Genomic DNA, 26,576 nt, shown 5'->3' with positions numbered 1-26,576 from the left:
GTTATTCTGGGAGATCTCCAGGCCACGTGTGAGGGGTCTGAAGTACGGAAGGACACCCTTGGGAACATGAAAGTGGTTGGTGCATTCCAGAGAAATGTGCGCCTTTGAAGTCCTTGCGTCTAATAACCAGCATTTCTGTTTCCTTCTGAACTGCAGCTGAAGGGGCTTGCTCTGCATTTAGGAAGAAGATTCTCTGATGAAAGCAAGTGCCCTTGTCTTTCTCCACATCAGAAACTGTTCTGGCATATTTGCTGACAGATTCTGGTGAAGTTTATGGAACAGCGTAATAGTTAGCTTTTTGTTTGTTTGCCTATTGCCTAAATATTATACTGGATGTAAGTCTAATGTTGCCTGTTCATATGTATTGAATACAAGGCTGACTGTGACAAATATATTTATGTTAATATAAGCACTATACAGATTCTTGGTTTGTTGCCTCTCATTTAAGCACTGCACAAATATTGGTATAAGACTTTCCTTTAGTACTTATGTACACTGAATGTTGTAAATTAATAGATATTAAGCCTCAACATGGGTTTCATTGTTATTAGAAACATGACATGTTGCCGCTTTTTTTGTTTTTGCACCTCTGGAGGTTGGCAACCATAATCATATTTTGAATTGCACTGTAATAATGAAGTATGCCAAAATAACTCACCATTTAGGCAGTAAGCTACATAGTGAAACAGGAACTTGGTGTTGCCAGCTACATGGTGAAAATCCCTGAAGACCTAGAAAATGAAGGTAACAAAAAGTGGTTAAAATCCATGCAGACTTCTAAGCTTGATTCAGAGGCTGCTAATTTTACAGTATTTTTGTTTGGATACCTATTTCAAAGACTTCAATAAAATTGTGGTTTTAAGAACAGTAGCCATTAATTCCACAAGAAATATCATGGATACTGTAAAAACCAACATACTTTGGAACACAAAATATATAGGTCTTTCTTTGTTCATATGCCAAGTTTTGCATTCACAACTACCATCCAGCCTCCCTGCCCTGAACCTCAACCCTGACCTGCTCGTGCTGTGTGAAAATAAAGAGTAATTCATTCCTCACAAAAACCTACTCTTGGCCTCCCATCTAAACAAAGATTGTTCACAGTAAATAGTTATTATTTCTATGCTCAAACAACATATACTCAGTGATATAATTCTACAACCATTACATTAATTTTCTCATGTAGACATTTAGAAGACATCCCCCTTCCAAAAAATGGAGCTAAAAGATGGGAGCTACTAAGAAACTAATTTGCAGAATAAAAAGCAAGCATTTAAATGATTGTATGAAGATGAACAGTGCTCTTTCGATTTAGTGGTTTGAAATTGAAATTTATGGAATATAATTTTAGAATAAGTATTTAGACTCACAGCTCAAGACATACTTATGGCAACTAGGGCAACCAGTTGTTTAAAAGGATTCACATTAACAGAGAATAAATTGATGACTGTGAATCTACAAGACTATAGTGCAATCATGAAGAGGGTTATGCCAGTCAAAGCCATTTATTTTAATTGGCATAGACAGGGATAACTCTGCATAGGTTTGTAAATGGAACTTTCATTTTCAGGCACCCTGGACCTCTGAACACCAGATGAGACAGACTAATGCCTTCATGCCTTTCTTGTACATTTCCAGGATACAATACATTGAATGCTATTAAAGCATGATGCTGGAATTAGGAAGATCAGGTCTCCAGCTTCAGAAGGAGTTTTCCTGGCTTACTTCTTCATTGCACACCATCTCTTGACAAGAAAGCAGGGGGGAAATGGCCAAAAAGTTCCATCACTCCAATGGCATGATGTCACTTACAGAAAATACTCAGAAGAGACATTGTGTTGCCAATGTGATGTTCTAGGTTTAAGACAAGATTCTACTATCCCACCATAAAGTTTTGTCTGAATCCTAGAAAGTTACATCGATGCTGTGAGGTTGCCGCTGGATATTTGCCAGAAATGACATCACACTGTTAGTACAACATCATTCCTGCTGGTTTCCAGCCACCCTAGCTAGAATAGGTTGATATTTGCATTTTCTTCTACTGGCCTACTGAGTGGCCACAGAGGTCATAGGGTAGCCAGCAGGAAATCTGCTGGTACCTGCAATCCTAGATCAGGGCCATGCAGCCCAAGAGCAACTGGCAGGCCAAACATGATCATGAATTGTCCTTGTCTGATTAAATCACTCAAATTTTAGTGTGAATTGAAATAAAATGTAAATAACAATGTATTTAATGAAAAAAATAAATAAAATGTAGCTCTGGAAGACATGCAGAAATCAAAATAAGCAATTCAGTTCATGACCATTTGTTTTTAAGAAATCTTTCAAAACAAAATACTTGGTTTGTTTGTTTTGGTTCACACTCAATGGAAAAATTGGCAGTGGGGACATACAAAAATCCAAAGAGGAAGAAAAATCAAAGGTGGGAAAACATTTATGCTTGCAATGGAAATTTTTGTTCAGAACCAACACCTCTGCTTGAATTGTAAGGGGAAACCCATTTTTTTCATGAACCATACAGGATGTTAACAACACATAGCATTAATGATTTATATCCACCAAAGGTCATTAAGTCTGTCTCTTTGATTCTTCATTTTACTTATCCTGTCAGTAAAATGCTTTGTTAAACTCTTACACTTGGCCTTTCAAGATAAAAAAAGAAAACAAAATACAAGATCTAACAAAATAGGAGGGAGAGTTATACAATAAAGTAAAATAAACACAAAGCTGTATCGCTTCACATTCACTACATAATTGATATACAGCATTTAATGAGATACACTTATGTGTCCAAGAATATGCTTCTGTGTACAATTACACAAAAAAGTGATTTGTCTGTAGAATCCTTCACAGATTCCTATCACAATGGGAATAGCAAGGATGGTTCATTGTAAATCTTGCTCTCCTTCTTGAGTTAACAAAGATAATTAAAGTGGCCCATAAATGCAAAAAGGCAAGGTCATAAACATAGCAGACAAGGCAAGTAATAGCCTAGCAGACAATGCAAGTAATTAAAGTAGTTAATTTTGAAAACAAAACCAGCTAGTCTATAAACTTGTTTGTGTCATCTTAGATCTTTGCCAGTTGAAACCTGTTAAGAGCCCTTTTCCTAAAGCAAACATCAGTAGGATGCGATCATCACCATTCTATTAGATGCTGTCTGACAGATTCATGAATCAGTTGCCTGCTCCTAAAGAGAAGAGGTTCAAACAATGATATAAGCCTATCTAGAAAGAAAGAAAGAAAGAAAGAAAGAAAGAAAGAAAGAAAGAAAGAAAGAAAGAAAGAAAGAAAGAAAGAAAGAAAGAAAGAAAGAAAGAAAGAAAGAAAGAAAGAAAGAAAGAATACATTAAACTAGACTATGCAAATCAGTATAAATAAGGAAATTTCAAATGGTGAGGGGAAATACAAAACTTACACAAATCTAACCCCCTTTTAAAGTCATCTGTTGTTTGGGCCACCATTTCATTCCAGTAGTGGGATTTAACCAGTGATTTAGCAAAACAGTTCGGGTTGCCAGGTCCAGGTTGGCAAACATTCAAATAATGAAGGCAGTATCTCAAAATGCAGAGCAACAAACCTTGGTTTGGTACTACATGTAATACAACAGGAAAGTGCCACTTATCCTGACTTTGACAAGGATACCTGAATAATACATGTATTTAAGTACTACATACCACCTCAGAGGTATTCTATATGACGATATTTCCAAAGAAATTGTTAAATTGCACTTCAGGTTTTCTGGGCACACAAAGGTGAGCTGCATGGCTTGGTTTCATGTAGATCATTCTCATGCTGTTGTTTTTATCTTTTTCATTGTATGCATTGTGAGCAGTCTCAAGCAGGACTCTGGAAAAGTGGTGCATAAATTCTCTAATAAATAACATAGCAAATGAAAAGAATGAACCAATGGATGTCCCACAATACTACAAATAAAGACAAATTTGCTATTTTCAAGTTACTTCAGACTTTCCTGGAGAAACATACACACATAAATGCATGTAGAATAGTACCCTTAGAGTGCACATACATTATTTGTGGCGTCTTAGGTATATTAATTTGGAAAAGATCTAAGATGACACAAACACTGTTTTTAATTACATGAGCACATTTATTTCTTCACATTATTTTATTTTGCCCTTTTTGCATTGAAATATAGAGGATTCTTTTTGCTCTACCTGATCACTAGCCATGAAAAGTTCACTTTGCATTCTTACTAATAAAAATGTCCTCTGGAACATCAGTGTCCAACTTTTCAAAAGCTCAGTACTCTCAAATCAAAATCAAATTCCTGCATGAATGAATTGTTCCAAAAGAGGGATACATTTCCTGCTGAATTTGACTTGTCAACCCCCAGCTGTTTCAGCTGTTCAAAAATAGGTCACAAGCTTTTAAAAATAAATATTTCATAAATGATACAAACTTTTTTTAATCATCACACTGCTGGAAATAGACTGTCTTTACTTCCAAAGATCACAAATTTTAACTCTTTATAAAAGAATAAATTATAAAATTCTACACTATTTGATGTAGATATCATAAACAGAAATCAGGAGTGGAAATTAAGTAATCCATGTTATCAAAATCTCTAATTCTCAATGTAACCAAATCTGTAAATACTTAAATCCAGAAATCAGAGTTATGCGTTGACAAGACAGCTTTTTTCCTACAAAGCTGAAGGAAGCCCTTGGCTTGCAAAAAAACCCTCACATCTAAAACCAACAAAATATTGTAGGGTTATCCCCTCTCCTGAATGCATGCAGCTTTAAAACAAATACCCAATCAATGGCCATTATGGGCAACCACAACTATAGGTCCAGATTTCAACCCATGCCTTTGTCTCAGTAAAAAACAAGGTGTGATGCTCCTGGGTGGTGGGGCTCCATCCTGCACTGGCCCCTCAACTAGGCTCAGCAGTGCCCAGAACCCCTGAGTGACTTTAGAAGTGAGGAAGGAGGACTCATCAGCTACCTCTTCCTCATGGTCTACACAATGCCCCAGAATTGGGAACCAGGGACCTGACTTTCTCCTTGGCTGGACCCTTCCTGTCTCTACATAGGAGCTATCCCACCTCCCCAGCCAACCTCACTAATCCTGGGCTTGTGGTCGACTGTGAACCCACACTTCCTAAGCCATATTTGCTGCTTCCCATGTTCTGCACTGCTGTGGCATACCCCCTCCCATGTCCTTCCCCAGCCCTGCCTGCCTCCTTGCCTCACCCAGATGCCAAGGCCTGGCTGGTCTGGTCAGGCTTTCCCCTGCTGTTTCCCCCAACCAGGAGTCCACCTCTGTGGCTTCTGGGTGATGCTGAATCTCCTGCAACTTTCATTCCTTTCTCTGCTCATGCTGCTGCTCCTTGCCAGCCACTGCCTAGCCCTGCCACTGTGTCTTGGGAAATGGCTAGAGATAAGGGTGTGCTGGGTCTCCCAGGGAGAACCATCCATTGTTGCTTCTGGGTCCCAGCTGTCAAGTTTGGCCATCTCCCGCCCTCCCAGAACACTTTCAGGGAGGCAGAAGGTTTGACAGCTGGCTCACCTGAGTCTTGGCAGTGGCATTCTCCTCCATGCTGAGTGTACATGCTGTCACAGAACACAAAGGAAGGGGACAGGAATCTTTACAAACCCTCTTGAGAGATAAATCAACGGGGACAGACCTGGCAGCAAATACTGGGTGACTTGTCACTCATTTTCCCCTCCCACACTATTTTTATTTATTTATTTATTTATTTATACTTTGGGCTTCTAGACCGCCCCATCCCCGAGGGGCTCTGGGCGGTGTACAGCAGATAATAAATACAATTTTAAAACATCATAAATAGGCTAAAACTTATAAAAGCAGCGAAAACTAGCTAAACATTAGCATTTAAATGTAAAATAAATATAGGCATAGGTGTAGGTGGCGCCCGGTGCCTAATATTAAATTCTTCCACCCCCAGGGAGAACGGTAGGTCTAGATAGATGTTATAGGCCCAGATGTAGAGGCCGGGCGAAGGGCCAGCCAGCACAGCGGAAGGGGGGCCAGCCGGAAGGGGGCACCGATCAGCGGCTGGATCTCCTCTTCAAAGGCCCGGCGGAACAGTCTGCCCTTGCAGGCCCCCCCCGCGGAACTTCACTCAAGGTCCCGCAGGGGTCCGGAACAGCTGGTGGGAGAGCTGCTCCACCAGTGGCCGGGCCAGGGCTGTAAAGGCCCTGGCCCGTGTGGAGGCCAGCCACATGATGGAAGGGCCGGGGACCAATAGTAGATTGGCCTCTACCGAACCTTAAGAGGCCGTGTGGGAACATATGCGGTGATGCGGTCTCTAAGATAATAATGCAGGGTCCCAGGCCGCGTAAGGCCTTTAAAGGTCAACATCCAACACCTTGAAAAAACGCATCCAGAACTCTACCGGGGAGCCAATGTAGTCGGCGCGAGTTAACAGGCTGAATATGGTCCCAACTGGCGCTTGCTCTGTGAGCAGCATACCGCGCCGCAGACATGTTGGACCAGTTTCACCCTCCGGATCGAGTACGCAAGGGAAGGCCAGCGTAGAGCTTTAATTACAATAGTTCTTCCAGCTCTGGAGGTGAACGCTGCGTGCGGGATCACAGTGGCTAGGTCCGCTTTGGGAGAGGAAGGGAGCCAGGCCACCGGGCCTGGCTAAGGTGGAAAAGGCAACTCGGTTATATGCGGGCCACCTGGGTCTCCATAGAAAAGAGACGTAATCCAGGTGGACCCCCAGGTTACGCAGACAGAGAGGGGTCGGCGCCAATGTGACCCCTCCCACACTGGAGCATGGGCTGAAAAAAGTCCCGCCCTCTCGCTGCCAAGCCAAAGGATCTCCGGCTCTTCGATGGATTCAGCTTTAACCTGCTCTGTCGCGAAATCCGCTAACCAGCAACCGCCTCCAGACAATGCTGTAGGAGCCGCAGGGGCTGGGGCGGCTGCCCCTCCATCGACAGAATGAGCTGGGTGTCATCCGCATACTGGATGACAGACCAGCCCAAAACTCCGCACCAGCTGAGCAAGGGTCGTGACATAGCCATGTTAAATAATAGCGGGATAATAGCTTCCTCTGGGTACACCGCAAGAAAGCTGGCACTTCTGGGAGGCTTGATCCCCGCTACCACTTGCTGATTCCGGCCCCGAGAAACGAGACAATCCATTGAAGCGACCCTCATGCCCCGTACTCTGAGGCGCTAGGCGGTGGGTCAAAGGTCATGATCGGACCATATCAAACACTGCCAAGTGTAAGATCTACCAATACCAGCTCAGCAGCCGATCCGCCTCGGCCGGGTTGTATAATGGAGTGTATCTGTGGACGGTGATGAGAACAGTCTCCGCCCCATGCCCAGCATCGGGAAGCCGGACTGAAGAAGGGGTCAAAAGTCATGTGTCATCCAGAAAGTCTTGAAGTTGCTCCAGCACCATTCTCTCTCAATTACCTTCCTAGAAACGGTAAAAGATTCCGGAGACGGGGCGGTAATTGACCAGATCCCTCGGATCTAACGATGGTCTTTTTTTAAGAGTGGTGGACCACTGGCCTCCTTCAACCCATCCGGAAAGACTCCTTTGCTCAAGGGAGGCATTGATGATACTCAACAGATGTGGTCGTAGCTCCTCCCGGCAAGTTTTTACAAGCCAGGAGGGGCACGGATCCAGAGGACAGGTAGGTAGGTCTAACAGCAGCTAAGGCCCTGTCAACAGCTGCTTCCAGAGAGCAGGGAAAACTGGGCCATGCAAGGGCCTGAAGACGGCAAGGGAGCCTCCAGTTCACTCAATTGTATCCAACGTAGGGAGGAAGGTCCTGGCAAGGAGCCGATCGCTGACCTTATCCGCAAGTAAAAGCCTTGTCTATAAATGCCTCTACAGCTAATGCGCTCAATTGGGAATTTGAAGAACCCTCCGATAAGAGGTTAAAGACCTAATTATATGAAACAATTGTGCCGGCAAGAGCTAGCGGATGCGAGAGAGTGAGGAGAAGAAAGTTCTCTTCGCTTCCTTCGTCGCCATCTCATAGGCTTTCATAAACGCCCTATAAGATGTTCACGCAGCTTCGGCTTCACGAGATTTCCTCCATATTCTCGCTCTAGGCGCCTAAGCGCCCATTTACAAGCCACGGGCGTAACTCCTCTGTGTACCATGGAGCACGCCGAGAGCGGGGCATAGAGGCCGCTGGGGCAACGAACTCGATGGCATCAGAGAGCCGGGAATTCCAGTCCTCTACCTGCTCATCGAAAGTGTGCCGGGCGGGTTCAGGGTCCTATATATCATTCAGGAAACCAAGTGGATCCATAAGTCTCCGCGGGTGGGCATATAAATCAGCCCGCCGCGATAGACAGGGGCGGTGCGGGCATGTCCATCCTGACCGACAGGGCGTAATGGTCGGACCATGGCACTCTGTTGACAGAGGACAATGCACCACATCAATCCCCGCACCCAAAGACTCAAATCCAGCAGCAGCCCAGCCTCGTGAGTGGGGCCCGAATTTGGCTTAAGGAGAGGCCTAGCGTCAGCCATTGATGACACTAGGTCCGCCGCCGCTGTACATGAGGGGCGGTGCATCGGCATGGACGCTGAAGTCCCCCAAGACAATAAGCCTGGGGAACCGCAGCCGCCCAGTCCCGACACTTCACCTCCAGCAGCCGCGGCAGGCTGCTTCCCGCCAGGCTTAGGGCGACCGGGTACACCAGGGAGAACAGCCAACCTCTCCAGGGCCAGGCAGGCTAGGGGGACACACTCCATGCCAGAGATCTCTGGGATGGCGAGCACCGTGAAGGGAATAGACTCCCGGACGTAACAACAATGCCACCCTCGGCACACCCCGGCCTCTGTGTTCAAGCGGTTGGTGGAGACACGCGAAACCCCTGGGTGGCGCGACTTCAGCGACAAGGCTGCATGATGCACGGTCTCACCCCTCACAAGCACTCCAGGTTTTCGGTGACCACACGCCATTTTGGTGGTCCACCTGCTGGGCTCGGTGGTAAAATCCCCTGGAGCACCTTTGGTCTTATTGTTAATGGACCTGGCATTAATCAACACCAAGGACTTAAGCAGAGTGTCCCTGATCCCAACCACCCATCGCTCTTCGGGATAGGGTCGGAGGTCAGGAAGGGCTAACGCAGCATAAGGCCATATCTCGTATGCCTTCTACTCTGCATGCATGGCCGCCGGGCCTACCGCAAGTAATATCTTCCCCGTCCCATCAGCACTGGGATCCCTAGCCCCAAAGTTGGTGCCCCCATGACTCAGCTAAATTCCCTCCACCCAGAGCCTGACTGAAATAACCCCCCCCACTAAAGGTGGGCCCAGCTCTGCTAATAAATATCACCAGCTTAAACAACAAAGCCTAAACTACCACCTCGAGCTGGGCAAGCTTAACTATACCCTCTGTACCCACTAATTCAACACTAATACAAACAAGACAGTCTATGACAAGCCTTGGGCTGCTGGTGGAGCTCCACAGCTGCCAGGCCCCACCCCCCTGCAGGTGGTGCTTCCAACTGGGGTGTGGGTGGGGGAGAGGACTCTCACTCGCCTTCCCAGTGGCAGCAGGCGGCAGCTCACCCCGGTGGACTTCGGCTCGGCTGGCAGGCAGGGCAGACCAACAGGAGGATCTGTCCCAGGCAGGGCTGAAAGCAGCTGGCTGCCTTGGGCTGCTGGTGGAACTCCTGTTGTAGCTGCCAGGCCCCACCCCCCTGCAGGTGTTTCCAATGGGGTGGGTGGGGGGGAAGGACTCCTCACTCCTTCCCAGTGGCAGCAGGCTGCAGCTCACCCGGGTGGGACTTCCTGGTCAGCTGGCAGGCAGGCAGACCAACAGGAGGATCTGTCCCAGGCAGGGCTGAAAGGCTGGCTGCCTTGGGCTGCTGGTGGAGCTCCTGTTGTAGCTGCCAGGCCCCACCCCCTGCAGGTGTTTCCAATGGGGTGGGTGGGGAAGGACTCTCACTCCTTCCCAGTGGCAGCAGGCGGCAGCTCACCCGGTGGACTTCCGCTCAGCTGGCAGGCAGGCAGACCAACAGGAGCATCTGTCCCAGGCAGGGCTGAAAGGCTGGCTGCCTTGGGCTGCTGGTGGAGCTCCTGTTGTAGCTGCCAGGCCCCACCCCCTGCAGGTGTTTCCAATGGGGTGGGTGGGGAAGGACTCTCACTCCTTCCCAGTGGCAGCAGGCGGCAGCTCACCCGGTGGACTTCCGCTCGGCTGGCAGGCAGGCAGACCAACAGGAGGATCTGTCCCAGGCAGGGCTGAAAGGCTGGCTGCCTTGGGCTGCTGGTGGAGCTCCTGTTGTAGCTGCCAGGCCCCACCCCCTGCAGGTGTTTCCAATGGGGTGGGTGGGGAAGGACTCTCACTCCTTCCCAGTGGCAGCAGGCGGCAGCTCACCCGGTGGACTTCCGCTCGGCTGGCAGGCAGGCAGACCAACAGGAGGATCTGTCCCAGGCAGGGCTGAAAGGCTGGCTTTCTTATTTGCCTTCCCTGGAAGCTCCCATAGGCTCCTCTTCTATCCTGCTTTCTTCTCTCCTTCAGACCTATTCATCAACCTACATTTTATCTACCAACTATCTTTAGCTATATTCATTTGTTATTTCACTTATACCTTGCCTTTCTTTACCCAGGTTCCCAAAACAGCTTGCATCATTCTCGATTTTATCCTGATGACAAACCCTGAAATAGTTAGGCTGTGAAGGTGTAATTCACCCAGGTTCACCCAGTGAGCTTCCAAGATAGAGAAGTAATTTTAAACTAGCTCTCTCAGGTCCTTGTCTGGAAACCCTAACCACTATATCACACTGGATTCCTTGAACAGTCTATTGAGCAGTAGACTCAATTAGTAGGAGTCTACACTATTTTTTTCGGGGAGAGGTGTTGATTTTTTGGATCTTTTAAAGCCACATAACTGAATGCAGGGATTGGTTCAGCCAACCCATGCCTTGGAAGTGTGATAAAGTGAATAAGTTGAAACATACAAAAAGCATGGAGTTATGTTCCTGGGAAATCACAATGTTTTAAAAGTGATAGATAAGATAACACTTTCCTGGTCTGAGAATATGGATGGTGCTTCCCAGTTCCTGCTGCTTCAGGTTAATGGAGCAGTGGCAATAGTTAGGAGGCTCTTTTATCATTTATATGTGTGACAGCCTACACCTACTGTTGAAGAGATATTGCCATATTGATTCATGGTTTTGTAAACTCTAAGATTCAAATGTTGCAGATAAATGTTGGGTGATAAAAGTAATCTTGTGGCAAATGTGCAGGTTACCTCTTACTTTTGAAACCAATTCAATTTGTCAAATGTCACCATTAAATACAGTTGGGAACAGCTCCTACAACCTTAGAACTAAGCTGACACATGCTTCAAAGTGAGATGGTAATATGAAGGGGCAGAGTAGACTCCTCCACTGCAAGGGTAAGAATACATTTTACAGTTTCCCCACACAAATAATTTCCTATAAACAGACTCGTAGCACAGTATGCCAAACAATAGGCTAGAATGTTTGCCTTTGTTCTAATTATTTATTTGCATGAGGTTTTGCACAGCAGACCATTCAAGTGAGGCCTCCTCAGAATCTCATTCTACTTCCTCATCTTGCTGCATGTGTACAGCAGATGAGAATCCATCAGAAGATCAGGCAAAGACAAGGCTCTTCAGACATATAGCAAGGCCTTTAATGCAATTGCCTCAGGACTCTGCAATGATTCTTAGAAGATGTACATTCTCCTCTCTTTTTGTAAAGTCTTTAAATTATTTTTGTTCCTGGAACCATCCACCTTCTGATTTCAATACTATTTCGCTGTTGCTACTGTTATTTGATTTTAATTATCTCAATTTATTCTTACTGTTGTTTTTAATGAATGTTATAAGCTGCACCTAGCTATGGGGAGGCAGGATACAAAGATTTGAAGTAAATGAAGGAGAGAACAAGTAGAAGCGGGAGATGTTTTAAAGACTCGCAAGGAGGCATAAGATGGGGGAGAGACAAAGACTGTAGTACAATTACAGTGCTGAAAAATGGGCACTCTAAAAAGATTTCTTTTTAATGGAGGAAGAACTAAATGTACATGAACCAGATGCAGTAAAGGGACAATACAGCTGAAACTGGGCAAATATGATACATGATGAAAAATGAGAATTGAATAGGATTACTTTTTAAGAATTATTTCCTCTTTTCAGGGCCTTTTCAAGGAGTCAGTGGTAAAATACCTTAGATTTGTAAAAAAAAACAAAGGCCCCTTCCACACAAGCAAAATAATGTGTTTTCAAACCACTTTCACAACTGTTTGCAAGTGGATTGTGCCATTCCGCACAGCTTCAAAGAGCACTGAAAGCAGTTTGAAAGTGCATTATTCTGCATGTGCGGAATGAGCCAAACTCTTTCAGAATCTGAATGTCATAATGATTTGACTGGCAGTAGAGAAAAATACATGCAACATGCACTAAAAGATGAAAAATAATAAATAATTACTGCATATAAAATACTAGCTATTTTTGATGTGCCCTTATGTAGTTACAACTACTTAAAAATTAACTATATTGCTTTTTTTTTACACAGAACTCAGAGAGCCAGTATGGTATAGTGGTTAAAAATAGAAGACTCTAAAATGGAAAACCAAGTTCAGTTCCCCACTCTTCCACATGAAGCCTGCTGGATGACCCTGGGCCAGTCACAGTTCTCTTAGAACCCCCTCAGCTCATGCAGAGGCAGGCAAATGACAAATCATCTCTAAACGTATCTTGCCTTAAAAACCCTACAGTATCACCATGCCAGTCTTAATAATGCATACACACACAAAGAGCTTACCTAGAGACTTGTGTCCACAGTAGAGCAAGATGTTACTGATGTTATGAAAAGTATCAAGCCAAGAAAACGATTTGATACAGTTTTAACTTCAAGGTATATGAAGAATGGATGAAGGAAATGGATGGTAATTAGTGTTAACCTCCAGGTGATAGATCTTCTTCTATTACAACGGGTCTCAAGAAAACACAGATCAGTTCCTTTGGAGAAAATAGCTGTTTGGAAGGTAGACTCTGTGGCATAATATCCCAATAAAGTCTATTCCCTCCCCAAACACTGTTCTCCTGAGACTTCACCCCCCAAATCTCACGGTATTTTCCACAGTTAATGATGTCATTAGAAAGGAGGTAAAGTATTAAAGGTGAAAAATGTATGTGTTGGTATACATGTTGGTATAAAAATCAAGAATTTTATTGTCCATTACAAGCAGAGGGATAGCTGAATGTTTTCTATTTGATTTATTTTTATATACCTTTGAAAATTTTGAGCAATCTGGGTTTTTCACTTTTTAAGTTAACTTGGGAGATTCATTTATATGGTGCCAGTGTATTTTATTGTTATATATATATAAACAATAAAACACACTGGCACCATATATATAATTTATTATAGTTCTCCAAACTTGATTGTACACATTCGTAATGTTCATTCTCTAATCTTGCAGTTCTGCTTTATTGTTGGTGTTATTTTGTGGTCTTACTGTGTTGTTCTCTAATTTTGTTGCTTGTATGTATCATAATGTCCTTACTGCTTTGTTTTAGTTGAAATCAACCTTGATGGACAATGATAAAAGTAAACTATAAATGAAGTAAATAAATGAAAGAAATAATGTATATCTTCCAAATGTATAAAATGTGTATTACGATTAACACTTATTTATGGCCACTCAAATAACACTGTAAAATGTACATACTTTTTCAGAAAATGTGATGCAAAGATATTGGAAATTATGAGACAATAAAGAAGTTTGGTTTTGAAATAAAAATTATCAGCTAGCATTCCCATCATGGGCCCCAAACAAAGATGCCATGTCCTCTCCCTCCCCATGGAATACCACTCAGATCCAAACTGTATGAAAACAAATTACAGGATTTTTCACTAACATTAAAATCTTGCTTTGCTAATTAAACTACTGAGCCACTTTTCTTTGCTTCTGCCTGTTGTGTAAAGCAGCAGTGGCGTAGTGGTTAACAGCAGGTGTTCTCTAATCTGGAGGAACCGGGTTTGATTCCCTGTTCTGCTGATGGAGTGTGGAGGCTTATCTGGGAAATTCAGATTAGCCTGTGCACTCCAATACATGCCAGTTGGGTGACCTTGGGCTAGTCACAGCTTTCCAGAGCTCTCTCAGACCCAACAACCTCACAGGGTGTTTGTTGTGAGTGGGGGAAGGGAAAGGAGATTGTAAGCCCCTTTGAGTCTCCTACAGGAGAGAAAGGGGGATATAAATCCAACTCCTTCTTCTTCTAAAAGGTATGTGTGTGATCCAACTGGCACTGTGACAAGGGCATAACTAAATGACATACATGGGTGCAATATGGAAACTTGTTGAAACAATTCAGTCTTTAAATACTACAAATGCTTACCTTAGAATAAGCAGAATGAGCAGGGTTACCGAATTCCCTCCCCAATCCCCAGCCAACAGCAGGGATGAGAGAGTGGAGTGGCCACATCTATCCTGCCAAACTCCTGTAGATTTAGGAATGGAGCGTAGGCAGGACAGGAACCTCAGTGGGATTCAATGCTATAGAGTCCACCCTCCAAAACATTCATTATTCTACAGGGGAACTGATTCAAAAAGAGGCAAAAGAGAAGTAAATTAGCTGTAAGGGAGGCAAAAAAAGGTTATGAGGAACACATGGCTGCAAACATCAAGACCAGCAATAAACAGTTCTTCAAGCATATCAAAAGTAGGAAGCCAGCTAGGGAAGCGGTAGGCCCGTTAGATGATGAAGGAACAAAAGGTGTGCTAAAGGATGATAGGGAGATTGTAGAGAAACTGAATCAATCTTTGCATCTGTCTTCACCCAAGAGGAGGTGATAGTGGTAGACAAGGAAGCAAAGATAATGGTAGACAAGGAAAAAGTTCTGGCAGCCACTGATAAACTAAATGCTACCAAATCCCCTGGCCCAGATTGTATTCACCCAAGAGTTCTTAAAGAGCTCAAGCATGAAATTGCTGATCGTCTCACTTTAATATGCAACTTATCCCTGAAATCAGCCTCCATCCCTGAAGACTGGAAGATGACCAATGTCACACCAATCTTTAACAAAGGATTTAGAGGGTACCCAGGAAATTACAGACCAGTCAGTTTGACATCTGTTCTTGGTAAATTATAAGACATGTAGAAAAGCAACACCTAGTGAGGAAGAGTCAGCATGGTGTTTGTAGAAGCAAGTCCTGCCTCACAAACTTAGTAGAGTTCTTTGAGGGTGTAAACAGGCATGTGGATAAGGGGGAGCCAGTGGACATTACCTACTTGGATTTCCAAAAGGCTTTTGACAAAATTCCTCAGCAGAGACTACTGCGAAGACTCAGAAATCAATAAATAAGAGGGGAAATCCTCCAATGGATTAAAAACTGGTTGAGAAACAGGAAACAAAGGGTGGGTGTAAATGGGAAGTTCTCACAATGGAGAGATTTGGGAGAGGTGTCCCCCAAGGATCCGTTTTGGGACCAGTGTTCTTTAACCTATTCATAAATGACCTGGAAGAATGGGGTGGGTAGCGTGGTGGCCAAGTTTGTGGATGATACCAAATTATGTAGGGTAGTGAGAACCGCAAAGGATTCCAAAGAGCTCCAAGTGAACCTTTATAAATTAGGTGAGTGGGCTAAGAAATGGCAAATGCAGTTCAATGTAGCAAAATGTAAAGTGATGCACATAGGAACAAAAAATTCAAACTTCACATACATGCTAAAGGGGTCAGTGCTATCAGTCACAGACCAGGAAAGGGATTTGGGCGTCTTAGTTGATAGTTCCATGGGAATGTCAACCCAATGCATGGCAGCTGTGAAAAAGGCAAACTCTATGCTGGGATAATTAGGAAAGGAACTGATAATAAAATGGCAAAGATTGTCATGCTTTTATATAAAGCAGTGGTGTGACCAGACTTGGAGCACTGTGTTCAGTTGTGGTCGCCACATCTCAAAAAGGATATCGAAGAGATAGAAAAAGTGCAAAGAAGGGAAGTGAGGATGATTGAGGGATTGGAGCACCTTCCCTATGAGGAGAGGCTGCAGCGTTTGGGACTCTTTAGTTTGGAGAGGAGACGTCTGAGGGGGGATATGATTGAAGTCTATAAAATTATGCATGGGGTAGAAAATGTTGACAGAGAAAAAACTTTCTCACAATACTAGAACCAGGTAGCATACATTGAAAATGCTGGAGGGAAGAATTAGGACTAATTAAAGGAAACATTTATTCACGCAATGCGTGATTGGTGTTTGGAATATGCTGCCACAGGAGGTGGTGATGGCCACTAACCCGGATAGCTTTAAAAGGGGCTTGGACAGATGTATGGATGAGAAGTCAATCTATGGCTACCAATCTTGATCCGAGACTGCAAGTGCCTTAGCAGATCAGGTGCTTGGGAGCAGAAGCAGCAGAAGGCCATTGCTTTCGCATCCTGCATGTGAGCTCCTAAAGGCATCTGGTGGGCTACTGCGAGTAGCAGAGTGCTAGACTAGATGGACTCTGGTCTGATCCAGCAGGCTCATTCTTATGTTCTTATTCTGTAGTTTGGAGATGAGCTATAACACCAGGGGTTCCCCAGGTTTCACCTGCAGGCTGGCATTCCTAATAAGACTTACTTCTGAATAAATATGGAGATGATTAATTTGAGTAACATCTCTGTCCTGAGATAGCCTCAGTACAATCAAGCTTGTAAAGCAGGAGAACCATCCTGCTTTACAATGGTCTGCATACAGCAGAATTCAACCCTACTCCCATTGGTTGACTAGGTTGGGACATACATGGAGATTTTGTGGGTGGAGCTCAAAATGTAAAGACTAGTTGTAAAGTAACTATCTACCCAAGCATTATCAAACTCTGCAGCTCTAAAAGAAACTAAAAGTGAGTTGCTATAGATGCTATAGCCAACTTACACAATTGGAATGGCCTGTGATATGGTGGGTTAAATTATCACAAGCCACTTTAACAAGTAAGGACAGGTTGCTATTAGGGGTGGGCGAAAAATCAGTATTTTTCGAGTTCAGGCTTATTAGATCCAGAAAAAAAAACTTTTGAGGTACGCCACAAAACCGTTTGGATTCCCCACTACACAACTAGTTTTGGCCCAGAATAACTCTCTAGAGGCTGCCAGTGGGGAGAGAAGGAACAAAAGCTGGAGCCTGGGGAGGCAGATAAAGGTAGGTGGCTGGAGGAGAGTAGGAGAAAGAAGGAAAGGGGAGAGTATGAGGGATTTTGGGAACAAGAAAGAGTAAGTAGTGGGGGAGGGAAATGAGATGCCTCCCCCCCATATGTCCTTGAAGGTTCCCTGTTTATGTGAAGCAGTAATTATACTTCCTTAAGCCTGCAAGCCTCTATAGTTTCAGTGACCAATACCTTTATCTATTTTGGATAATGTTGAATACAAATTCTTTGTGGCACCATCTAGGCCTGTTTGGCCTGACCTGTCTAGTGTTGTGGTTTACCCAGCAAGAAGCATTAGACATTAGCATATGCGTAGCTATAATGTGGGGACCGGAGCATGGGGCGGGTGCCAGTGGGTCATATAGGAGGCAGAAAATTGGTCCCCAGCCTTTCCCCTTGTTCCGCCCCACCAGGCCCAGCAGATGCCGCTGCTGGGCCAGCCTCACTGGCCAGACCCCACACAGCTTACTGCCAAGAGCCCCTGCCCAGCCCTGCCAGGTAAGTGGGGTGAAGAGGGGCACAGGGGCTGAGCACAGGGGTATGGCATGGGGGCCCAACAGAGGCCTTCCCTTCCCCTGCCAGCCAGAACAGCCAGACAGGCCTTCAGTGGGCCCAGCAGAGGCCTTCCCTTCCCCCGCCACCCAAAAATGGCAGCCAGGCCCACAGGGGGCCCACCAGAGGCCTCCCAGACCCCCTGTCTTCCCAAAAGACCAGCCAGGCCCACAGGGAGCTCGCCAGAGACCTTCTCTCCCTCACCACCCAAAAAGGCCAGCCAGGCCCACGGGGGGGGGGGGGGCTGCCAGAGGCCTTCTCACCACCCCTGCTCCCAAAAGTCCACTCTCCTCCACCACTAGCCCTCCCTTGGAACCCTCCCTCCACCTCTAGCCACCTTCCTAGCTGAGGCCTTCCTGCATGCGCCCCACCACCACCCAAAATGCCCAGCTGGGCCCACAGGGACCCAGCAGAGGCCTTCCCTCCCCCTACCACCCTTTCCCATTTCCCCCACCCCTAGCCACCCATTGCCACCTTCCCTCTACACCTAGCTACCCCTTGCCACCCACCCCTACCCCATGCCACCCTCTCCAACTGCTAGCCATCCCTTGCCACCCTCTCTCCACCCCTTGCCATCCTCCCCAACCCCTAGTCACCCCTTGCCACCCTTCCCCATCCCTTGCCACCCTTCCCCAAATCTTACCACTCCCTCCCATTTTCCCCACCCCTAGCCATCCCTCCTCATCTCTCCTGCCCCTAGCCATCCGTTGCCACCTTCTCCAATCTTTACCCAACCCTGGCCTCCCTCCTGCCACCCCTAGCTCAGCTGGCATTGTTCTGAGAGGTGATAACTTAGTGCAAAAATCATGATCCATGAGGATCCATGTTTTCCAAGCAGGTTTTTGTGCCACTGCGGTACCACAAAGTGTGGGATGCATGACTGTTCTGTTCAGTCATGTGGCCAGGGGCTTGGACTATGATTTGATGCTGATTTGGGGGTGACTTTGTGCAAAAATCATGGATCCGTGTTTTCCAAGCAGGTTTCTGCAGTGCAACAGAGCATGGAATGTTTGATCGTTGTGTTCAGACAAGGGTCTAGGGTATGAGCTGTGATGTGCAGGTGATTTTGGGGTGACCAAGTAAAAAAATCATGAAGATCCACGAGGATCCATGTTTTTCAAGCAGGTTTTTGTGCCACTGTGGCACCACGAAGCATGTGATGTGTGATTGTTGTATTCAGACATGTGGCTAATGGCTGGAGTTGTGACGCGCTGATGATTTTGGGATAACTTAGTGCAAAAATCATGAGGATCCATATTGTTCAAGAAGGTTTTTGCACTACTGTGGCACCACAAAGCATGGAATGTGTGATTGTTTTAGTGCTGCCTGTAGACTATAGTTTCATGGTGGTTCTATAGTTTCATGGTGGTTTCATTTCATTCCAATGCAAAAATCATATGAACTCATGAGGATCTGTTTAAAATCACCTGGATCCTGCTTTTACCCAGATTTGAGTGATGGTGACTTTCAAATGACCTGGTGCAAAAAACTTTTGTTTGGTCATGGTGAAGGAGAGTAGCTGCCCATACAGGGAGGGGAGTTGGAAAATTCCGATTTTGCCCCCAGGCTCTATTTTCCCTAGCTATGCCTCTGGACATCAGAAAACTGTAACCTAAGTCACTCTTGTTGAAGTTATGGTATGTATCATACTTCTTTTCATGTTCTTCCAAAAAGGTTTACATGTACAAATTCCCAAAACACAATAGAGATAATCATTGCATAACTGGATAAAGGATCAATCAACATATTTGGTCAAATTCATTTGCACAATTTGCACAATTAGCTACAGAGTCAAAGACGGTCTGTCAGTTCAGTAACACATTGCCAGGATTATGCTGATAATGCATCTGTTTTAGCTGTCAGAAAAGAGACTTTTCTGGGCTTGCCTCATACATCATAAATGTGAAAGTTACTGTGTCTAGTTGGCAGTCATATGTTTGAGTAGGTTTCCCAAAAACATGATTGCTGTGCTTCAGTAACTTTCACAAGGCTTTAGAAACACAGCTCTACAAATGGAAATAAACCTCTGATTAGAAGATATTTACTGAAACTATCCTGCTTTAGTTAAAATCTGGTCTACTGAGCTACAAACATCACTAGAATGAAGAAGAAGAGTCTGGATTTATACCTTGCATTTCTCAACAGTGAGGAGTTTCAGTGTGGCTTGCAAACTCCTTCCCTTCCTCTCTCCACAACAGACACCTTGTGACACAGGTGGGACAGAGAAAGTTCTGAGAGAACTATGACTGCCCCCAAAGTCATCCAGCAGGTTGCATGTGGAGCAGTGGGGAAAGAAACCCAGTTCTCCAGATTAGAATCCACCACTCTTAACCACTACACCACATTTTTTATCTTTTGTGCCACTAAGGGTCAATGGGCAGGTACTCCTGGAGTTCCATGCCTTCTAAGCATGGAGAGAAGCTGTGTTCTGATCACAACCATGGTGCACAGGGCATCAACCATCCCCTACATACTGTTTTCATGGGAGCTGTCCTTTGTTCTATCAAGAAACTGACATGTAATGATGGTAAGTTGCCAAATAGATCAAATGGGCGATTTCCCACTGGCGATTAATCCTGGGATAGTCACCCGAAATATCCAGGTTTTCTTGCAGTCTCCCCATTGCCGAACCACAGAACACAGATCAGTTCTGTTTCTGGTGCTCCCCCACCCCCTTATCACGGGATTTTCCTGGACCTGCTTGTATATGAACTTTTTTGGGGGAAAAACCACTGAGATTGTTCTATGGACCCACATTTGAGGGTCCATAACTTTAGCCCCCATGAACCAAACTTCACCAAACATGGGTGATATCATCAGGAGAGTGTTCTACAGATATCACCCAGGTTTATGAAAGACTAGGGAGTCCTAAATTATGGACTCCTAAAGAGGGTGCCTATGCTATTGTTTCCAATGGGAGCTAATAGGAGATGGGGCTACACATTTGAGGGTCAATAACTTTGGCCCCCATGAACCAAACTTCACCAAACTTGGGTGGTATCATCAGGAGGGTCTCCTAAAGATACTCTGACATTTTGGTGCTGCTAGTGTAACCTCAGCTTGTGGGTTCTGTGGGGCAGTATTTGGAAGGAGTTGCAAAGAACCATTCTGGGCATGGGGGTTACATTAGCTTAACAATTGCACCCCTTACAGAAGGCACCGCCCGCCCCTAGGGGCAGGCCTAGACATCTTCACTAGAAACATGCTGCTGTGAGGATGTTGGAACCTGGATGAAAAGGTGCCGGTTCTTTTGAAACTTGGTTGTATCTAGATTACATTTTCAGTGGGAATTCGGCAAATAGCAGCAGCTGGGGGTCATTTTAATTTGTGGAAATAGTTTGAAAGGAAAGATCTATGCCCTTTCCCCATATGTTGTAATCACATGACAGACCCTGCATGTCTTGGAGGCCCTGGAACTCCTTTGCATGCTGGATATGAAGTCCTTATAGTTGCCATGAGAATATTGTATTGTGGGAATTGGCTTCTGGCTTCATTGCAATCTAAGATCTTAAATTCTCAGTTTCAAGTTGCCACAGTAGAACAAGTGTCAGAAATCTAGGGAAAATTGCATCTTCATTAGACTATCAGGCATGAGGGGCAGTTTTTTTCTGGATGCTTCAATTTTGGGAGAAGGACATTTGTATTGGTATCTAAAGGTGCTATTATTTGTGTGTCTGTGGGGGGGGGGTGTTATGGCAGTCTGTTTATATTCTATACAAATATTCCCTATTTATATTTGAACTATTACTGTTGACATTGTTCTTATTCTGTGTAAGCAGAAGCAAATGTTTAACATGCAGATATCTGAATTCAAATTTAGATTTTCTACAAAAGGGCTGGACAATAAAGAAATCGGGTCAATGAAGAAAGTAAATTCCTCTGAAATGTGGTGTTAGAAGTGAGTGTTATGGATACCATGGACCACCAACAAAACAAATCAGTGGGTTCTAGATCAAATCAAGTCTAAACTATCCCTAGAAGCTAAAATGACAAAAATGAGGCTGTTGTACATGTAATGGTAAGGAACTTTACAAAATTATCCCACAGGAGTATCACAATGGCCAATGAGAACATAGGTATCGCATGTGGGAACCTTACAAAAGTATCACTGGAAAAGTCAATAATGCTAAGGAAGCTTGAAGGCAGTAGGAAAAGAGGAAAACCACAAATGAGATGGTTTGTTTCAATCAAAGAAGCTATGGCCCCAACTGAGCAATAGCAATATTTGGGAGGATACTGAGAGGTTAACAATAGCACATTTGGGAGGACATTGATTCATAGGGTCTCCTTGAGTCGGAAGCAACTTCACAGTACTTAACACACACACGGAAGAGGTTTTGCCAGTAATTCGGAGCAAGTGAACAGTAAATGATGTGAACACAACAAATCACACAAAGTCAATTTGGAAAAGGAGAAAGGAAACTGAAATAATGATTTGGAGGTTGAAACACCAAGGATGAACAATGTGAGACCATCCGTAAGACAACCTACTAGGCATCTGAACACATCTCATATGACTTGAGACAGTCCGACTAGATTTCTCAGTAGAATGTTTTAGTATTTATTCGAGAATTTGAACATTCAGGAATGGCCTTCTACTTCCTTAGCATGGAAACAACACACTTAAGAACATGCTGCTGAACCAGCTATCCTTCTACTTCTTTTCTAATGTGACTTTATGGTATATACCTGAGAAAATATATAAGGGCAATAAATCCAAGACTCTTAATAGGTGCAAAAAAGTTATTTCAATGTGTAGATTCTTATTCCATAACCAAACATATTCAAGTCAGTATTAAACATACTGAAATCAGTGGTAAATTATGCTAGAACATTCCTTATGTAAGGATCTTTGACATACAACAACGTGATTTATAAAGGACACAACACAAAATAATAGGCCATGGTTGTATTATGCGGCTGTACAAAGTTTAGTTTGAGAATCGCTTTGAGAAATCCATATTCTGGATCTAATTTTTAGCAAATTTACAGTACAATCCTATGCAGAGTTACTGTAGTCCACTGCAAGTCTACACAGACCAGGTAAGTCACACAGATGGTTTAGAAGAAATCCTTTTATTCATTGTATGATGACTGCACTGCAGTCAGGAAATTCTTATTTTTAGATCCTGTCAGAACAGGGAAGTTTCAAATTCAGGGTTGTTTTTCCCCTTAAAGCTTCCTAAACAACTTATTGAAGTTGCAGGAAGAAACACTTTCTTAAGAAAGTTTTAAAATCTGGTTTTCTGCTCCTTTTGCATTCAGGGTTTATGGTCAATATTTTAAACTGGACAAAGATCAGAATGATATGCATAGCAAAATAAACTGTCGCATTATGGAATAATAGCTTTAATATTCAGATAGCTTATTTTCTGCCCCCATTTCCTTTATATTGAGAATCCTTGTTGAACATACTTTAGGACTTATGTAGGTCATTTTGATCTCTAAACTTGAAATCCCTTACGTAAGCTGATTTTGAACAACAGGGACCAGCAGAGAAATGTTACAGGTGAGTACATAATTAAAATGTCATATTTCTGAATACTCCAACCCCTTATACCACTAAAACGTCACACAGCTATTATCCCTATTCTATAGATATTAAAAGTCTCTGTATTCCTGTAAATGTCAGCTCTTGGAAGCTAAGCAGCATTAGTTCTAGCTAGTATTTTAAGTTTACCAGCTCTAGATTGGGAAATGCCTGGAGATTTTGAGAGTGCAGCCTGAAGAAAACAGGGTTTGGGGCAGGGAGGGACTTAGTGGGATATAATGCCACACAGTCTACCCTCCAAAGAGGTGACATTGAAAGGTGAGGGGTGGCCTATTAAATCTAATAAATAGAATAAATACAAAGCAGCTATGTTCTCCAGAGGAACTGGGCTGTGACCCCCAGAGATCAGTTGTTGTAGTAGATCTCCAGCTACTACCTGGATGTTGGCAACCCAATTAAGTATTTGGATGAGAGACCACCAAGAAAGTCCAGAATCACTATGCTGAAACAGGCAGTGGCAAACCACTTCTGAACATATTCTGCCTTGAAAGCCCTATGGGGTTGCCATAAGTCAGCTGCAACTTGATGGCACTTTCCACCCTAACACGGAACAGCCTCATACAAAGATAGCAGTTGAGGACATTCTGATGCCTGACTTTAACTGTACCAAAACAATGTGTTGGCCTGATATGCAGATACCATCTTCTACCTGCATACTAGCATATAGATTTGATTCAGTGCAGAAGTCTTTTCACAGATGCTCCGAGGATTGTGGGAGTTACTTAGGCATTGTCCAATGAATAATGTGACCATTGAAAGACAATTGCATTGGTCTTTCATAGAATTGTCAGCCACCCAGCCAACAAGGTACTGATTCCAAAGGAAAACCCAAACAATCAGCTCTGCCTCATGGTCACATTATTCACACTCATGTCCTTGCAGCATGACATTGTGCCATACTGAAGCCTCCTCTCCCCTCCCAGAACAGAGGTTAGTACCATACTGAAGCCTCCTCTCCCCTCCCAGAACAGAGGTTAGTAGAAGGCCTGGCAGAACATTATTAGAAGTTTTTGATTGTGCAACATTTTGCCCTGATATCATAAATTGTAACCATTTGCTTAAATCATTCTCTCTTCTAGTGGGTCCCAAAATATTTTGGTGGCTGAATTTTATATGCCCTGACAAGTCCTTTTATAAGGCTTCTCACACTGGAGAAGCACTTCAGCAATGTTTGTTCTCCCACTTTTCCACCATGGAGGAGAATGACTTGTGTTGAGATTAAGTACCTGAAATGGCTACTTGCATTCTTCAGCTCCCAACCCTTTTTCCTAATCTCTGATTTGAAACATACTCGGAAACACTGAAGGCAAAATGTCCCAAAAAGGATGTTGTGCAGGAACTCAAGCTATATTTTCCTGTTCTGTCTGGACTGAAGAGCTTCTTTAACTTTCAGACTACAAAAGAGAAGAGAAATCCTCCTAATGAGTTCATAAGGCAGATATTTACCATAATTCTCAACACTTTCTTGATCTGTAACTGGTATAGAAATCATCTAAGCATGCCTACACCATTCTAGTACATTCTAGTCTAGTAGACCGGTAACAAAGTTGTATTGTTGTGCAAGGAGCAGAAGAGTAGCTGTGGCAGGTGAGCAACATCTTCACAAATATTCTATACTGTTGCAAACTTTTCTTTTTACATTGTGACCTTTTGTTGGAAGGCACTTTCAAGTTTTAAATATATGGAAATACTACTATACTTTAAAAAAACTATTCTAAAAAAGCCAGAACTATTTTATGCATGAATATTTCTTTAGGACTTCTAAAAAAATTCTCCACAACTGAGGAGTAAATCCTATAAATTTAAATGCGAGGAGATGCAACTAAGTTGGTTGAGTGCTTTAGACTTGCTTGTTTTTGAAACAGCAGGAATTTTAAATGAATATTACAAATGAAGTAATTTTGGAATGCAGGGATGATTTATTACTTGAAATTTCACCCACTCAGCACTTTTTGCAGACATATTTCTTAGCCGGCTGTCATCTTGTAACATTTAATGCAGTTGTCTTTTTAATAACCTGCTCTTTTCAAAAACAGCTACTCTCTGTGGTTAATATTAGATTGTATCTATAACCAGTATGTTAGTGACAATATTGGCATATATTTGGAGCAAAACCTTTTCCACATCTGTTGAATAGAGTTTAATTTTAAGACAAACAGTGTTTTGTCCCCTAAACGTTTCTTGGGCGAGTCCTTAATCAAAAATACAGCGTGATCTATTTCCACTAAATATTATTTCTGGTCAGGAAGAAAAATGCTTAACATTTGCACAATGGTAAACGTTTTGTCTTTCAGAACAAAGGAAAACAGAAAACTATTTTAGATACTGTTTTAGTTGCATAAGAGCAACAGAAAACAAACATCTGACTGTCACTCAGATGAATCCTATGTGTAACAAAAGAGTAGAACATGGATTGAAACACAGAATATCAGAGAGAGGAGAAGGAAGAATGCTTCCCCAGCATTTTAGTTTGAGAAATACAGAACACAGAAATAAGTCTTGCCAGCAGGCAGATAACTTACAGGCCCTGACCCTTCGACTCACCAGGAATTCAAACATAAAGCTCTTTTCATAGGGACCATCCTATACATTCTCAAGATAGGGCAGCAAAAAAAGGAGTAGAGAAGTTTATGAAGCTGGAACTATGCAAAGCATTGCTGTAGATTGTTTTTTTCCCAGGCATTTTTGTTCATGCACACCTGGGAGTGTTTATGGAGCTATTTCCCCACCCCCACTCCTCATTTAGATCTGAACAGGAAACACAGCCTTGATCTTCTAGAAATCATATTCCTGCTCTGTGATTTGTGAGGAAACAAATGAACATGGACAAAGGCAGACACTACGTAATTCATAACCAAAACATCAATATTATATTTATATATATGCATGCAATGCATGCACACCACCAGCAGCTCCATCAGAAAAACAAACTACATTTAAAACCTGTTTCCCAATGTTGACTCACCGTTAGAAAGCAACAGTTGCCTTAAGTTAGTGGGTGCTTTCTGCCTGCTCCATTGCACATTTTCCCTAAGGCTGTCCAACGCTCAATAGCTCAGAGCCGCCACACAGAGGCCCCTTCAGTGAGATGGCTTATTTGCTTGTCAGCCTGAATCCTAGCTTCTGCACTGTGCTGTTGTGCACTTTGCTCAAGTCTCAATAGTATTTCCAAAAACTTCTTCAGTCGACTGGAGAAGACAGCCAGCTCTCAGCAGTTGCTGAATACTGGATTCTCTCCTCTGTTCCAGGGATAAAAGATTTAAGATGTTAGCCTCGTAGTTTAAAAGTTCTTTAGTGAGTGGTGGGTGGAGAGAATTCTGTTCAGAACAAGGAAACTG

The 26,576-nt window shown here is 43.6% G+C and overlaps 1 long non-coding RNA gene across 3 annotated transcripts in view; it reads right to left on the bottom strand.

Moving 5' to 3' along the window:
* Positions 1-26,576, bottom strand: part of LOC125432102 — a 296,614-nt gene that overhangs the window by 182,753 nt on the left and 87,285 nt on the right. For 2 of the 3 annotated variants that reach the window (XR_007244400.1, XR_007244398.1), the window contains exons 1-3: positions 26,204-26,304; positions 3,678-3,849; positions 659-731 (exon numbers count right to left, since the gene is read on the bottom strand). This is a non-coding gene — a long non-coding RNA (uncharacterized LOC125432102). Of the gene's footprint in view, positions 1-658; positions 732-3,677; positions 3,850-26,203; positions 26,305-26,576 lie in introns of those variants that run through there. The other variant, XR_007244399.1, reaches the window with a different exon arrangement.

This window comes from Sphaerodactylus townsendi, linkage group LG04 (genome assembly GCF_021028975.2).
Source record: "Sphaerodactylus townsendi isolate TG3544 linkage group LG04, MPM_Stown_v2.3, whole genome shotgun sequence".
Classification (NCBI taxonomy): Eukaryota; Metazoa; Chordata; class Lepidosauria; order Squamata; family Sphaerodactylidae; genus Sphaerodactylus; species Sphaerodactylus townsendi.
The sequence above is the reverse complement of the archived record's forward strand: the minus strand, read 5'-3'. Positions and strand labels throughout refer to the sequence as shown.